The 17,108-nt window shown below is 45.4% G+C and overlaps 1 protein-coding gene across 2 annotated transcripts in view; it reads left to right on the top strand.

Annotated features, from left to right (window-relative positions):
* Nucleotides 1-16,891, top strand: part of IFT88 (intraflagellar transport 88) — a 536,518-nt gene extending 519,627 nt beyond the window's left edge. For both annotated transcript variants that reach the window (XM_086935210.1, XM_086935211.1), the window contains one exon: nucleotides 16,775-16,891. The gene's annotated coding sequence lies outside the window, so the exon portion shown is untranslated. The remainder of the gene's footprint in view (nucleotides 1-16,774) is intronic.
* Nucleotides 16,892-17,108: the final 217 nt, after the last annotated feature.

The raw sequence follows: 17,108 nt of genomic DNA, 5'->3' as shown, positions 1-17,108 counted from the left end.
GCATTGCTGTGACTACAGGAAGCATATGTCGGTTACAGACCCATATAAGGTGTGCCTTTGGTGGCTGGGCCCCAGAAACAACTCAAAGTTGTTTGATATATGTTCCCTTCTGCACCTGAAGGTGATTCAAGAGTTCTTTCTTACCAAACACAAGAAATAGTGGCCTTCACACAGATTACGCTCCTGCTGCAGGTTGCACTGACATTCCAGCGACCCCTCCTCTTCCCACCATTAAGTCGCAGCCCAAGTGAAAGCATAAAACAGTTAAGCGGGCCTCTACAGATTACGCTCCTGCTGCAGGTCACACTGACATTCCCGCGACCCCTCCACTTCCCACCATTAAGTCCAAGTCCAAGTCCAAGTCCAAGTGACGGCATAAAAAAAGTAAGAGAGCCTCGACCCTATCCTGCATTTTGACTCCAAATAGAAGGTTTCAAGATGTTAGTTGTACCCAACTGGGTTCACTGGCTACAGAGCCAATTCCTCCATGTCGTGTCTCTGTCATCAACCCCACAGCAGATCGAGGCCTTAAAGGAAGCCAAGCTGCAAATGTTTACAGCGCTTTCAGCTCTCTTTGGTGCTCCTTCAGACCCCATGGAACCGCCAGGTGCTCAAGTCGGGTTACCTCTCGCGAGTCCCTCTTGGAACCTGTTACTGGGCCCGTAATGACTCCGGTACAGACTTCCACTCTAGCTTTGAGATCCATGTCAGTTCCTGCCAATCTGATGCCCATGCCAACACCACCGGCACCAGTGGATGATCAGGTGCCAATACCCATGTTGGATCCTGAACCGTCATCTGCTCTAGTTCGCCCCAATTTCTCACTATGAGATTACAAAAGTGCAATCTGTTGTCATTCACCATGATTCTACCCTCTGCTGTACAGCCTTGCAGCTATCGGTACAGATTCAATTATCTTTTTGGCCCTGACACTGATCTTGTGCCAGAGCATGGTGTACACCAGGCTATTGATGATGATGGTGAGGAGGATTGCGTGCTTCCACCTTTTTACACTAATGATGCCTTGATGTACAAAATGCCAGTGACCTTGATACCTCCCCTGAGACAAAGTTTGGCTCACTACATGGGCCACCAATCGAAGAAAGTGTCTCATTTGTATTGGTGTTTCAGAGGGCAATGGATTTACTTAAATACAGCTGCCCTCTATTCAAACCAAAACAAATGTTTTGATGGAAATTCTACTGCCAGCCCAGCATCATCTGACCCTTTGTTCCCATTTAACGGTGCCATCACAGAAACTCTGATGACTACCTCATCAAAAGCATGTTCCTAGCCACCTGTTAACTGAATGCAGACGTCATAGAATGGCCTCAGTGATCTGGATTTTCTTACCAAGAACCCTATCCCAGAGAGTCTTATTGTATAGGTCTCGACTATTGAGGTGAACCCTAACTCATTTTCAACTAATCCTCCAGATGGAGAATCAACAAACATTGATGCCTTTGACTTATGCTTTCCTATGCAAGCTTGTTACTGTGATCCATAAAAGCAGCCTGTCTGTTGGGCCGATAAACGCAGTCTGTCTGTTGGGCTGTTAAACACATATTCTCTGGAAGATGGCCAGCGAGATCTTGTCAGTAGTCCTGGAGGACCTGAGGGCCTCTCTGGCTCAGGCAATACATAAAGTGCAGACATGGCCAAGTATGTTATTTGCTTCGGTTTGGATAACACAGACTGCATTGACAAGGCCATCGTTACCAGTTTTGTCCTCCGTAGATGTGCCTGGATGAGGTCCACTGGCTTCTCCAGCTATGTACAGGCTTCACTAATAGACATGCCCTTTGGTGGGTCTCACCTTTTTGGAGAGAAGGCAGACTCTGCTTTGGAAAATTTTAAAGACAGTGGGGTTGACAACAGCCTGGGAAACTTGAGGTGCATGGGGATCAGTTGAGGTATCGGTTCTGTGGCCGGTGACCTTAATGGAGTGCTGTTTAGGTCTTGACGCCCTTACACCAAATCGGGTGCAGCATGATGCCACCTACTGACACGCAGGAGGACTGCTGAAAAAATTCTCCAAATCCAGTCTATTGCCTGGAGGGTAGTTTAAAGGTCTGCAGGTAGAAACATCCACCAGAACACTAAAGCACAGTCCATGGTGTGAGGGATTCTCCGGCATTGCCTTTGCTTCTACCCTAGCATTTTCTGAACCTTTAGACCATGTTTGGCTCAGATGTAGATGTGATACTAGACCTTTAGAATATTCCACATAACATGGATTATGAGGAGGAGGTTGACAATTTGCTACTATACTGATGCTGATATCTAGACCTCCAGAATGCTAATGGCCTTGATAACTCACCAGAGACTGATCTGAATCCCCCTCCCCCTCCCCCACACTGAGGTAGGTGCCTCCTTTATGATGGTGGGCGATAGATCTGCACAGCTGTTGGAGCTAGTTTCACCAACTTTGTAAACCAAAGAGAATTTACTTACAGAAATTGTGCAATCTGGTCCTTCACCTTCAGAGTCTTTGTTGCCTTTTAACGAAGAACTGACAGACTGCTTTATGGCGTCATAGTTGAAACCATGTTGGGTGCTGACAGTAGATTAACCACAACCAGATGCCATAGGCAAGCTCCAGGTGAACCAGCCTTTTTGAAACAGCACCCCAAAACCAAAGACCCTTGTAATTCAGTCTTCTGCTCGCAATGTCAACTTGAATGAATTCCCTGCTGCCCCAGATGATAGAGGGCCGAAGCACATTGACACACTTGACAAGAGGGTGTCTTCAAGTTTGGCATTGCGATCTCTGAATAGTGCTTGCTTGTTAGGGAGATACCCTCATGCCCTCTGAGATATGGCAAGCAAGATCTTGTTGCCCCAGCTGAGGAGTTCTGAAAAGCCTTTACCCATATGGTTCAGAATTGCGAGAACACAGTCAAGTACGTTTTAGAAGCCGGACTGGCCACCATAGACAGGGTAGGCTATATTATGGGCACCAGTGTAAAGATTTGCTGTTCTGTCTGGATGCACCCCACAGATTTGTCTCTAGTTATGTAGACACCCCTTTTAGATATACCTTTTGAGATTTCCAGGCTGTTTGGAGACCAGGCAGATTTATCTTTGGAGCGGGTCAGTGACATGTATTCGACAGCCAGCCCCATGGGCTTGCTGTTCCCGCGATGTCCGTTCCACCAACAATACCGCAAGTTCAGAGGTTATTCCCAGGGTCTAGTGTACTGGTAGAGGCATCCATCTCAGTGTATTCAGCAGCCTGTTCAGCCCTTTTGGGGTAATCTGCAGCCAGCATGGGGACGGATCTTTTTTATGTGCCCAGGTGGTGTGCAATCTCTTTGGACGAGTGCATCCTGCAGGTTGTTTGTGATGGTTACACTCTTCTGTTTCTGTCAACCGGCCCTATCCTATTCCGCTTATTGTTGCTCAGACCTCGGCAGAGCGTGTCTCTATACTTGCTAGAGAGGTTCAGTCATTGCAGGTTAGAGTGGCAATTAGGAGAGTACCTGAGGAGGAAAGGGGATAAGTGTGCTACTTCTGTTAGTTTTTGGTGCCTAAGACAGGTGGCAGAATAAGGCTGATTTTGGATCTTCAGATCGTGTACACCTTCCTTCAGAAGCTATGAACACCTTCCTTCAAGATGCTATGGTCCACTCCCTCCTGGATCCTGGGGATAGCGTAGTATACTTTGGCTTGCAGGACGCATACTTTACTCAATCTGTTCTGTGGTCCCATAGGCTTTTCCTCCATTTCTCTGTGGTAGCAGCCCCTCTTTGCAGGTCAGTGGTACATGTATTCTTATATCTAGATGACTGGCGGTTGAAGGTGGGCTCCACATAGTCCGATGCGGACCACCTGCAGACAACCATCTCACTACTGTCTTCCCTCAGATATTGTGGGAACTGGCCGAAATCACACATTTGATCAGTTCAGAGGATTCCTTTCAAATGACAGTTTTGCACACATTGCTTCCAAAGCATTTCCTCCACTGCAATGAGTCTGGGGCATCAGGAGTAAGATACCAGTGTTTGGTGTCGGTCCTGTGTTCTGGTCCAGATGGTAATGAGCCTTTTTAGTCTCCTGTCCTGCTGGTGGGTCATGCCCATTGGCATATGCAGTCTCTGCAGTTGAACCTTTGCCTTCAGTGGGCACAACACTCTCTTGGACAACATTTGTGTATTGGACAAGTGGGACCAGGACCTTCAATGGTGGATAAAGGATGCCAACCTGAACTGAAGCAAGCTGGTTTCCCTTCCCTATCCAGAGCTTATGGTAATGATGAACGCATCATTTTTGGGCTGTGGAGGCCACTTGGATGAGGTGAAGATCGGAGGCTCTCTGTCTGCGATGAAGCAATGGCACCACATTAAGCTTCTGCAGCAGGGAACCTTCTGACTGGCCCTCAAGCCCCCTACCTTCCATCATTGGCATCTCTATTCAGCCTCTGATGAACAACATGACCTCCATGTGGTACTGCAACAAGCAGGATGGGTTTGTGTCCCATGTGCTCTACCATGAGGCACTGAGACTGTGGTGCTGGCTGGACCTTCAGGGCATTTTCCTGACTGTAAACCTGGAAGGCTTCCGGAATGGCTGGTCAGAGAAACCGGCATTGTCTAGTTGACCACGAGTGGCTTGTGAAGCCAGATGTAGTACAAGGCATCTTCATTCAGTGCTTTAGTCAGATCTTCTGGCAAAAGTTTCAGGAACGCTCAACATCAAGCTATTTGTCTCTAGAGTTTCCTTCCCAGGGCTCTCTGGGAGACACATTCTGCCTTCTGTGGAATTCCGGTCTCCCTCTTTATTTCAGTCATCTGTTGTGATGCATTTTTTTAAAGAGTTGCAGCAATTATTTCCACCCACACCATTCATTATGGCTCAGTTGGACCTAAATGTAATCCTCTTATTCCTAATGTGTGCCCCCTTTGAGCCACTGCACAGCTGCCCATTGTGACTCTTCACGCTAAAGACAGTTTTCCACATCACCATAACATTTGTGTAGCGGGTGAGTGAGCTACAAGCCCTCTCAGTCAACCTACCTTGAACAACATTCTTTCCAGAAAAGCTGGTGTTGAGGACCTAGCCTCCTTCCTCCTGAAAGTGGTTACTCCCTTTCTTGTCTGCCAAAGCATCCGCCTCCCAGCTTTCTTCGCTCCATCCCATCCCTTTAAGGAGGAGGAGAGACTACATCAGCTGGATCCCCCAAAAAACCTCACAGCTCCTATATTGATCATACCAGGGAATATCCTGTGTATTATCAGCTCCTTGTTGGGTTTGCTGAAGCGAAAAAGGACAGAGCAGTGCATAAAACAACGATTTCGCATTGGATCATTCTGTGCATTGAAATCTGCTATGCATTGGTTAGGAAGCAGCGCCCAGAAGGCCTGCAGGCTTATGCCACCAGAGCTAAGGCTGCTATTATTACACTGGCATGCGCAGTGCCTATTCGCTCCTGTCGACTCATGTAATTACTGTAGGAGCAACCTGTAGACCTAAATAACAAAGTCCGTAAAGGTTTCCGTGTTATAAAAGATTACGAATTCCTTAGATACCTTCAGTGTATCTTATTTACAGAGAATGTGAAAAACAAAATGTATAGAAAGAAAAGGGATATGACCGTGTGTGACATTATGGAAAAAAATGTGTTTACATAAACTATGAATATATTATGCAAAAAATAATATAATCATCTGTCGATAATAAATAATGAAATAAATGTGCTCAGTGTACAAAGTGGGCACGATGCTAATAGTAAAAACGCTTAGAAAAAAGGATCACACAAAGAAACAAAAACTTCGAAAGACTCAATAAAATGCATAATAGAGAGAACTCATAGCTGACAAAGATCATGAAAAATATATGTAGTGCTCAGCGGGTAAAAATCACATATTTCTTTAATGCCATATGGCTGTTGACAGCGTTCCGACCCAACGTGAATAAATGGGCCATATTCTGCTGAGCACAGGTAGAAGACAGTGTCACTGAATGAATAAGGACAAAGAAGTCATCCAAACAAGATTTAGAGAAAACGTTTTGTAACTAGGATATCTTGGTCATGACAGAAAGTACTAGATGAAACGCAAAAAATATCGTCAGTACCGAGGGAAAAAATGAATTATAAAAGTATTGTACAAAAGGTGGGGGGTGAACACATGGCAAAAGTGCACACATAATGTTACACCAAAAACAAACTCTGAAGAGGATCACTGTTATTTGTATAAACCTGAAAGGGAGAGTAAATAACTGCAAAGATTGAGTGAGGTAATATACATATAATAGTAGGCGGATAGAATAACTTGCATATCTGGCCATTGTGGGCAGAGACTTAATATCCAAGTTGGCATTGGAATCAATGTCCGCAAAAAAGCACGCGCCAGGAAAGGCTCAGTAAAACATATAGGCGCTCAAGAGTTTTATTGAGTAGCGCTTCAGAGTATGAAGAGCTTTGTGTTAAAGAAGGGGACTGTTCATGGTCTAGGGCAACAATAGCCAGGGTGGAAGCACATGGGCAAAGTGAGCAGTCAAGAGGTAATCTAGCGTGAGCCATCAAGAATGACAGTGTATGAAAAGGTAGGGCGTTGTTCCCCTAGAAGCGCACACAAGTGGAGCAAGCTAACCGAAAAAAAGAGAATTAATGTCAGAGTGGGAATTAATTAAATTGTGAAAATGAATCAATAGAGAAAATGAATTGGACCAAGCGCTACTCTGGATGGTTTTGGGTATTGGTTCAGCTCGAGAACATAGTAAAAAAAGAACTAGAGGAATTGCAGAGCTAGGGAAACAGATCCTACAAAGTGATGGGTAATTTGATGTCAAAAGAGCACCAAAGAAGTTAGAAAAGACTACAGCTGACTTTAATGCCATTGAACAGAATATGAACATTATTAAAATGCAAATAACCATTACAAACAACTACTTCTAAACACAGCCTCCTCACATTGAACAATATGGATCCTGGGATTTATTTAAAAAACCAAAACATTATCCCCACTGAATGAAGTGATTATTTTCACTCTACAGTAAGCTCTCTTTCTTTCAGCTATATAAGCCTCAAGATCTTCTTTGCAGATCAACAGGATGAGTGCACCACCAATACCGATAACCTTTGCCATCTGTCCACGTTTAACCCACAATCTGGAGTATCCCTTCAGAAAACCAAACCTTTGAAAAATGGAATTTTAAATATGTCCCATTCAACCTGACTAAAGAAGGAGTATTCCTTAACACCATCACTGCTATTGATATTTTCCTCCGGTGCTGAATTTTTCGAAAGTCCATTGTTCATGACGAGCTGGGCTCGTCATGAGCGTGCGAGGAGGCTACGCCATGACGAGCCCAGCTCGTCATGAGCGTGGAAGGGGTTAAGAATCTTAAGGGCTGATTTAGAGTTTGGCAGACAGTATCCTCCATTGCAAATGTGACTGAGTACCCTATCATCCAAACTGATGGTCCACCCTCCTCATTTAGAGTAGAGTGCACTGTCAGTATTCTTTTGATGGAATACTTCCTCCAATGTCCCAACAGAATAGGGCCATTGGAGGAAGAACTTTACCCCGTCCATCCTATTTAAAGTGGACAGTGTAACTTTTTTTCCCGTCTGTTACCACCTGGGAAAATCTGCCATGGTGGGGTCATTATTTTTTAATTTTTCAAAAACAAACTCCCACGTTTGTTTTTGATACACAATAAACTTTTGAAAAGTGTGCTGGTCAGTCCTAATGGTTGATGGTACCATCTATCAAATGTCCCAACAGAATAGGGCCATTGGAGGAAGAACTTTACCCCGTCCATCCTATTTAAAGTGGACAGTGTAACTTTTTTTCCCGTCTGTTACCACCTGGGAAAATCTGCCATGGTGGGGTCATTATTTTTTAATTTTTCAAAAACAAACTCCCACGTTTGTTTTTGATACACAATAAACTTTTGAAAAGTGTGCTGGTCAGTCCTAATGGTTGATGGTACCATCTATCAAATGTCTCATACATTGATAAGAACTGCCATGACAGCCGTTCCAGTCAATGTACAAGTTGTCCACAGGGCCGCCACACAACTCAAAATAATAGTAACAAAAAATAGTAATCACACCTGTAGACGAAGCAAGTGGAATTAATATTATGAATCAAAAGTATTGCCATAACAAGATTTTTGCTTCCCCACCTTGTGAATATTCCCCCAGGTGTCACACTGGATCTGGAAATTCAAAACCACTACTACTGCATGCCGGTAGGTAGAGTATATAAGCATCACATAGACACTCTGACATTAGTTCCTTTCTTTTTACGCCTTTAGACACAGATCTGAACTAATCCTCTCCTCCTTAAGCAGTCTTTTTGACCAAAATTCTCTTTTTCACCAGTGTGCAAGGGAAATATGTCCTCTCTCAAAACAAAACAGTTCAAACTTTTTAGGGACTGTCGCGAACATATGTCTGTAACAGACACCCACGAGGTATGCCTGTGGTGTCGGGGGTTGGAGCTCAACTCTCCTAAACTCATCATAGTCATTGTCCTCAGAATCTGAGTAACCAAGCTGATGTAAAGTATGAGCTCTGCTGCATTGTAAAGGCAAGCTACAGGGGTCAGTAGGATTGCCCTATGGCTGCGCTCCGGTGCGGTCAGAGTGAGGCCTTGGTTACTCAGATTCTGAGGACAATGACTATGATGAGTTTAGGAGAGTAGGATCTGCTTCTTATAGTTACCCCCACTTTTTGCTGATGTTTCACTGTTTTCGACTAAGTCTGGCTGGGATCCTGCTATCCAGGACCACAGCCTAGCTGCTTTCTCCTCTAAACTGATGGCATGTACTTTAGGTACACTCCATATTGGATTCTGGGGTACCCTTATAAGTCCCTAGTATATGGTATACTATGTACCCAGGGCATAGGTACCCCAGGGGCCTCCCAGGGGCTGCAGCATGTATTATGCCACCCTGAGTGGCCACTCAAATTGACACCACAGGTCTGCTACTGCAACCTGTGTAAGGTGGTGCATGCCCCCCTTACTTAGATATAGATTCACTATATCTACCTTATCACTGCACATATAAACCTATAAGTCACCCCTATGGCAGGCCTTATCAATCCTGAAGGCAGGGTGCTGGGTTTTATGTGAGAGGGTGCCCATGTATGAGCAGAGCCCCTCTGCAGCCTTCGGAATCTATTCTCCGGGGTTGTTCTGTGATGCAGCCAAACCATATACTCTTAAGTGCATTATAACCTTGCGGTAAATGGTAACTTTTGATTGGCTGCTCAGAAAACTGTTGTGTTTGGTGTCAAACACCTTGGGCTCATACCTCCACACCAGTAACTAGTGTGGGAGGTATGATTCCTCCATCATATAGGGTGAAATATGACAAAACCGGTACACCCGGTACAAGCTTAACAGAACCCTGGCATCACAAGATGGATGTTGCCAGCCACAGACAAGCGTCTGCCCTCCTGCTGCTGGATGAAACTCCAGCAGGGGACTCTGGACAATAGGTTTCCTGTCACAGGCAGGTGTAACCACCTCCCAGAAAGGCTTTAGTGTATTGGGGCTGGGTGGGTGCACTCTGAGAGTGCTTTGATGTCTGCACTGGGGGCACATTTGGTGTCCCTGTGCATAGTCCAGCTCAAACCTGTTGCAGGGGCTATCGGCCCCTGCTCTGGTGCGAAACTGGACAAAGGATATGGGTGTAGCCACTCCTATGTCCTGACCCTCCCATAGGTGGGTCCCCAGAGTTTGTCCCACCCCTTCCTTGGGTATAAAGTAGGAACCCCTGGCTACAGGACTTTAGATTTTACCTGGACGAAACTCTGCTACAGAAACCAAGTACTTCGACTATCTACACGACTAGATGACTGAAGAATCTCCCTTGGAGTAAAGAAGTTACTCCCCTGCTAAGCAGGCACCAAAGACACATCTGACCGGTTTGCAACTCCAAAGCTCCTACGGACTCCGAAGACTTTTGCAATACATGAGGTGGGTTTCCAAGCGTCCCCGAGGTCGACTAGTGTACTCAGGAAACCTGAGATCCATATCCCTCGTGGGGACCGTGCAACCCAAACCCCTGGGCACCGTGTCCATTTGCAGAAGCATCTGCTTTCCGGAGACCTCTGAAGCTGTGCTTTGGGCTACCTGTAGTCCAGACCCCGAGCAGTGATTCCACCGAAGATTACCGGCCTACACTCCACGAGTGTTCCCTGGGCTGGTGTTTTGTGATTCCTCTGGATTTCCCTTCGCGATCCCTGGACCGTTGGCCTGTGGGTCCTTGTGAAGGCAACTTTAACTTCCAAAGGGTGTTCCTGGTTGCTCCAGGCGTGCTCTGACTCTCCCATCGCTTGGGGAGTCCCCAGGACCTTGCTGGTCCTCACCGAAGCATCTTTTCTGTCACCAAGTGGGTTACAGTTGCCAAGGCTTGTTGGTGTTCAATCCGGACACTGACCCCCAGTACCCGACATCCTTCGTGGAACAGCTCGCCTGCGGACTTTGGTCATCGTAGACGTATCTTGGCCCCCATGGCTGCAGAGTCAAGCATCACCTCATCTCCCCTGAAGCACCTGACATTGGTGGGCATTCGTCTATCGTGCCCCTGGTCACTGGCAAGTGACACAGCCTCTGTCCCCTCTGCTTTCAGGTTCTTCTCAGCTTTGATCCAGGCTTGGATCACACCAGACACTTTTCCTCTTCGGGGCAGCAGCACTTTGCAGCATCTCGCCATTAAAAACAATGAAGATTCCCAACACCATTTGACACCTATGCACCCGGCTTCCCTGGGTTAGGTAACACGAGTACTCCGGTGCTCACATGGGTGCTGGCATTAGAACCTTCTAAGTCTGAAAGGGTTTGCTCAAAGTCCTCTCCTAAGTGTCCTCATTCTTTAAAATTCCAACCGCGACTTTCCCATAGAGTTGTAGGGAGCTCGCGGCTGTGTTCTCACACAGCACATATCCCCTGTGGGTCCCCTGTGTCACTACCTTGGGTGGTTCCATGGGGTCCCAGTGATTCTACGCGCTCTAAGCACTGTGTCTAGTCAAGTCGTGGTTGTTATACCACTTTCTTAGTATATGGTCCGGTCTCCCCCTGGAGCCCGCTGTGTATCGTGCTATTTACTGTTGTTCTAGTACTGTAATATTGTGTGCCTTGTTTTATAGTCTCATAAAGAGATTAGTAGAGAGTGCTTAGTAATAAATACATATGTTTTATATATATCTTGTGTGGTTCTCCTTTCATTTGGTCATTCAGGAGGTTATAATCTGGTAAACCAAGATGCTTTACATTCCTTCGAGACTTAGCCTGAAGGCTGCTCTCCATAGCTATCTCTAGGATAGCTTTCAATAAAGGTTGTCTTCAACCTAATCATCAATAAGGGTTGTTTGAACTGGTACAAGGTGCCCACTATAATTAGTGGTCAGCATATACCAGGCCAACTTCTCACAATGAGGGGGACACATTTGTCCCTCAATATGATGAGGACAATTTGTAGGCTGTGTTACCGATTGTCAGTTTCCTGGAGTCCTCCCCAGACAGTGGACTTCTCTCCCACAGTCCTTCCACAGAAGAGAGTGCTTCTTTTGTATAGTTGTTTGATGGGTTGCGGATGTCACTGACCTGCAGCTTCCTACAATGGAGGTCAAATTAGCATTCTGACAGAGGTTCTTTAGGCTGGCCAGGCACCTACTGAACCTCTCTTAACATTTAACTAGGCTGTAGAGAATATCCACTTGGGCAAAGCTATGCTCTGGGCTCCAGTAAACAGACCTCTTGTCCCAACACCATATGCCAGAGTCTGGCGGTCTAGGTGTCCTCCAGCAGAATTAACCCTAATGCCTTTTCTACGACTCCTTCTGATTGTGAGCCTAAACACTTGGAGACCTTTGGGAAGACCATGTTCTCTTCTGCTAGTCTTACTTTACACTCCATCAGTGCCAGCTACCTCTTGGGACATTACAGTCATGCTTTACGGCATACTGTTGGTCAAACCCTGCTGGCAGTTCCGGAGGACCTAGGGGTATCTTTAGCCCAAACCACACAGGCCCAGGATGTGGCAAAATTCATCATTAGGTCTGGCCTTGATACTACTGACTGCTTGAGTCGGGCAGTGAGCACAAGTTTACTGTTTTGATGCCACACCAGGGTGAGAGCTAAGGACAACTCTGGGGATGTCCACACATTTTTAATGGGTGCACCTTTTGACAGCTCTCGCCTCTTAGGGGAGAAAGCGACTAGGCCCAGGAATGCTTTAAGGGAAGTCGTGTCACAGCACATTTCCTGTGGATATCTACCCCTACCAGGCATTTTCGTCAGCAATTTCCCCCTTTTCGTAGTCACACCAGGGTGTTCAAATACAACCAATGCCAGACACCCCTGAAGGCACAACAACGTTTCTCAGCCAGGTTTGTGTGTGAAGCCATAGCTTCCAGGGACAGATTCAGGGCATCAGGGACGTGGAGCTCAGACCCACCCCTCCGACAACTACAAATGGAAAACCACTTTAGTGTGTCCTTTTTGACACCCAACAATCCTGTAGAAAACAGAATCAGCTTTTTGGACACGTGGGTCCTCCAAACTGTACAATGGGGCTACACCCTCCCATTACTTTTTAGCGCACCATCTACCCCCATGAGTGCATATAATAGCAGAGAACATGTTCTTTTTGCAGCAGGAGATGCTGGCCCCTCTGGTCAAAGATGCCATAGAGAGGATTCCGACCTCGGAAGTAGGCAGACGGTGTTACTCCTGCTACTTTTTTGTGCCTAATAAGGACAGAGGCATTTGTCCTAGTTTAAATCTCTGCCCTCTCAATGCCTTCCTTGGAAGGACAAATTCACAGTGCTTGGGTTGGCCCAGGTTTTGTCTGGGCTGGATCCTGTAGAATGGATTGTAGCCTTGGACCATCAGGGCATGTATTTCCATATTCCTGTCCTGTAGGACCACGGGATGTATCTGTAGTTCACAGTGGTCCAGGAGCCTTTCCAGTTTGCAGTACTCCCCTTTGGCCTTACCACTACCTCTCGGGTGCACACTAAAGCTAATTCAGGAGTCGCAGCACACCTTTGATGGTCGGATGTACCAGTGTTCCCACTCCTCTATGGTTGTCTGTTTACGGTAGGCTCGCCCCAGGTTGTCGTAGACCACCTCCAGACAACAGTGATTATCCTAACATCATTGGGCTTTACTATTAACTTGTTGAAGTCACACCTGACTCCTTCACAGATGCTCCTGTTCAGCGAAGCCATCCTGGATACACTGCAGTTTCTTGCCTTTTACACAGAGTGTAGAGTCCAGGACATTCAGGCAATGATGCTGATTTTACAGTCTGTCGTGGAACTCAGGCAGGATGGCATTAAGGCTGCTGGGGCTATTTGCCTCCTGCAGTCTGCTTGTCAACTATGCTAAATGGCACAAGAGGGACTTGAAGCTCAAGTGGCCACAGCACCAGGCGAACCTATCTGATTCTTTTAAGGTTTTGGAGGAGACTGCAAGAGATCTGCAGTGTTGGCTGCTTGGCTGTGATTGAGCCAGTGGCTGACTCCTTTTCTTACCCCTGCCAGAGCTGACGATGGTGACGGATGCATCACTACTGCAGTTGGGAGTCCATCTGGAAGTGGTGGTGATCAGAGGACTCTTTTCTCTGATGAAATCCCATCTGCACATCATTTTATTGGTGTTGCAAGTGATCCACTTGGTGTTAAAGGCCTTCCTACTATCCATTAAAAGGGGGGGGGGGGGGGGGGGTAAGATCGTACAGATTCTCACAAACAACACTTGTCATAATCTCTTAATGTTGGGGTGACCGTACTCACTTGCCGACGTGTAGCAGATCAAGAACGGCAGTTATACTTGGACGTGGCGCAGGGCATTTTCCAGCAATGGGGAGAACCCTGGCTCGATTTTTTTTTTGCCATTACCGAGAACATTCAGTGTCTGCATTTTTGCGCTCTATAGTCCCCAAGAATACTCACTCTTGGAGACACACTCTGCCTAGAGTGGAACTCGAGACTCATTTATGCATTTCTGCCTCTACCCTGCTTGGCTCCAGTACTGAAGAAGATGTAGGCTGACTAGGCCCAAGTCATAAAGATTGAGCAGCAGCAACTAATCACAATCAATCTCCCTTCTGAAGATGTTATTTTGGCAGACAGGCGCTCATCTTTGAAATTGATATACACTGAGCACTGGGACAAGTTTGTAGCTTGGTGTGGCACCTGTCAGCTTGGCCTGCTACAAGCTGGGGTGTCTGAAGTGTTGTTTGTTTTGATGTTGGCCAAGCAAGAACTTACAGTGGCTACTGTTGAAGGCTGTTTGCTAGCTCTTTTGAGGTTGTTGCGGAATCAGCACTCTATTTTAATCACCTTTTGTGATGAGATGTCCTAAAACTTTACTACAGTTGTTGCCGCTGATGCCTTTTGTGGTGCCACATTGGTACTTGAATTTGGTTCACAGTTTTCTAATGTGCATCCCATTTGAACTGATGTACAGTTGTCTACTCTTTCTCTTGCCCCAGAAAATTGTATTTCCGGTTGCGATCACGTTTGCTTGTCACGTGAGTGAGCTGTAGGCAATTTCGGACCAGTCGCCATTTACAACATTCTTTTCAGAAAGGCTGGTGTTAACAACTTGAGATGCATTATGTCATAGACATTATCACCTATCCATGTAGATAAGACTATCACCCTTCCTACTCACTTTGGCCCGCCTTTTGCTTCAGAAGAGGAGGAGAGACACCATTGTGTAGACCCCAAGAGAGTTCTCAGTTGGTACACTGATCGTACCTAGGACCATCAGGTGGAAGATCAATTCTGTGGGTTTTTCTGGAGCAAAGAAGATGTGGCACAGTGGCCAGAGAGGCTGACTTCGGGGCGTGGGGCTTACGGTTCAATCCCCAGCGGCACCTCAGCTTAGCATCATGTGACTCGGCAATAGTTAACTTAATCTCCCCAACGGCCCCCAGCGCCTTGTAGCCTTAATGGATTATATGTTTGCACTTTACAAGTAGGAATTATTATTATTATAAAGAAGGGCAAGGCCTTGTAAGAAGGAACCATCTGCAGGTGGATTGTCCACTGGATAAAAATTTGCTACACCCTGGCTAAGAAGCATCCATCTGAAGGATTAAGGCCTCGTTCCACTTGAGCCAAGGCTGCTACTACTGCGCTAACACATGAAGTGCCTGTTCTGGATATCTGTCAGGCTGTTACCTGGGTATAAGTGCACACATTCACAAAGCACTATTGCCTTGACTCTGAGGTCTGTCTGGATGGGCATTTTGTCCATTCGGTCCTGCAGGACTTTTGGTCTTTGAACAGACCCACCACCTTGGAAGGTTCTTCTTTGGTATCTATTCACAAGGTGAGGAAGATCTATAGAGTTTCCTCTCATGGCAAGAACTTGAGATGGTCACACCAGTTTGCAAATGGACTCTGGGGGTGCGGAAAAGCCTTGGCAAGCAACTGACCTAGTGCCCTAGGTTGCTCATATATGTGGCCCCTCTCATCACTTTCGGAGTGGAATGAAGTTGGTGTGCCAACTACCGGCACGCAGGAGTATTGCTTTTGAGTTTCTGGATCCAACCAGACGCCTATTCCCGAAGTGAGGAATCTGCAGTAGGATAGAGTATCCAACCAGAAAGAACTTTATCAAAGGTGAGAAACGTGTTCGCGGAGTCCATCTGTTTGCGTGTCACAGCAATTGCTGGAAAGTTTCCCTATCCCGTCTCGTGCCTGGGGGAATATAAAAGATTAGGAAACAGCGGGTTAAATAGTGTCTACCAGAAAGGGTATTACTGAAGGTATGTAACTTCTTCTTTCCTTCCTATTTAATGTTCATTGTACAAACCTTAATCCTAACAAAATGAGAGCCAAACAAGCATTCGCTTGATCAGTATATTTCACTTCTGCTAATAACTCATCTGAAATGATTCCATCCTTATCCAAAGACCATTAGTTTGTAGTTTTCACAAGGTTAAGGTGTTTATATTTTAAGTAATATTGTGCTAAGAACAGGCAATCCTGTATTATCCATTCTTTTATATCATGGAAAAAACAAAACAAATTACAAAAACAACTTGATTCAACTTTAATCAATCTTTGAGGTTTCAATTCCCGAATTACACCTAGATTCCTAGTGATTGAGCTACTTTTCTTTCCTGCTCGCTCTCCTTGGCAACCAATATCCGGCCATCCCCTCAGGCTTAAGTAGGTCACGTCTTGACTCCTGATGTAGTGAAGACTTTTGAAACTGGTTGGCAGAAGGTGGTGACATAGGGAGTGTGGGCTTGGGCTGCTTCTCACAGGGGCGCATGTCAATTTCTTCTTTCAAATGTAATGCTACGCTATTTTTGAGACATGCAAGGAGCATCTTTAGCCTGGCCTGATTGCTTGAAGGCAGGGTTCATAACACGTTGGTATGGAGTGTATTAGCTAGAATTACCTCAGTCATGATAAAGGTATTTTTACATTTCCAGTTCTGACTTGGACATCTTTCTCAGGTGATGTGGGAAATCTGACATACCTGTAATATAGAAACCCATGCCTGCTGAAGTATTTACCCTCACTGTTGACTGTTTCCTGATTTGTACTCATTATTACGAGCAATCTTGAAAGATGTTACAATCTTTCAACTTTCTGATGTATTTTGTACGGCAGCCAACCAAAGGCAATATATATGCTTTACCAAACTGTCCTCTTTTTAAACAGTTTATTTAAATGTGCTGCTCGGTTATGATAACAATCTTTAAAACAAACATTTGAATGAAGTAAAAATCGTGTGTTAAATAATTTGCTTTTGTCCTGACTGATATATACTTTTTTCTCTTCCAGGTGTGTGTTTCTATGAACATTTTATGCTCAAGAATCTGTGTGGCTGTGCAGTGTGTCATAGATGTATTTATCGCAATGTAAATTATCAATAAATATATAAACAATTTTTAAACAAAAGTTGCTGTGCACTTAATTGCATTTACCAGAAAATAGCCTATTCCACAAGTGTATGCACACTTACATATTTCGTTACTGAAACTTCATAGAGAAACCTTTTATAAAATATTTGAAACTTTTTCACCCCTTTTGGCTTGAATTTCATTGTGATAATGCATAATATCCAGCATGGGATCACAATTATTATTATGTATGGCTCTAACATGTTGCTTTTATT

The sequence above is a fragment of the Lissotriton vulgaris genome, chromosome 8, assembly GCF_964263255.1.
Source record: "Lissotriton vulgaris chromosome 8, aLisVul1.2, whole genome shotgun sequence".
NCBI classification, from domain to species: Eukaryota; Metazoa; Chordata; class Amphibia; order Caudata; family Salamandridae; genus Lissotriton; species Lissotriton vulgaris.
This window is presented reverse-complemented; position numbering and strand designations above follow the sequence as displayed.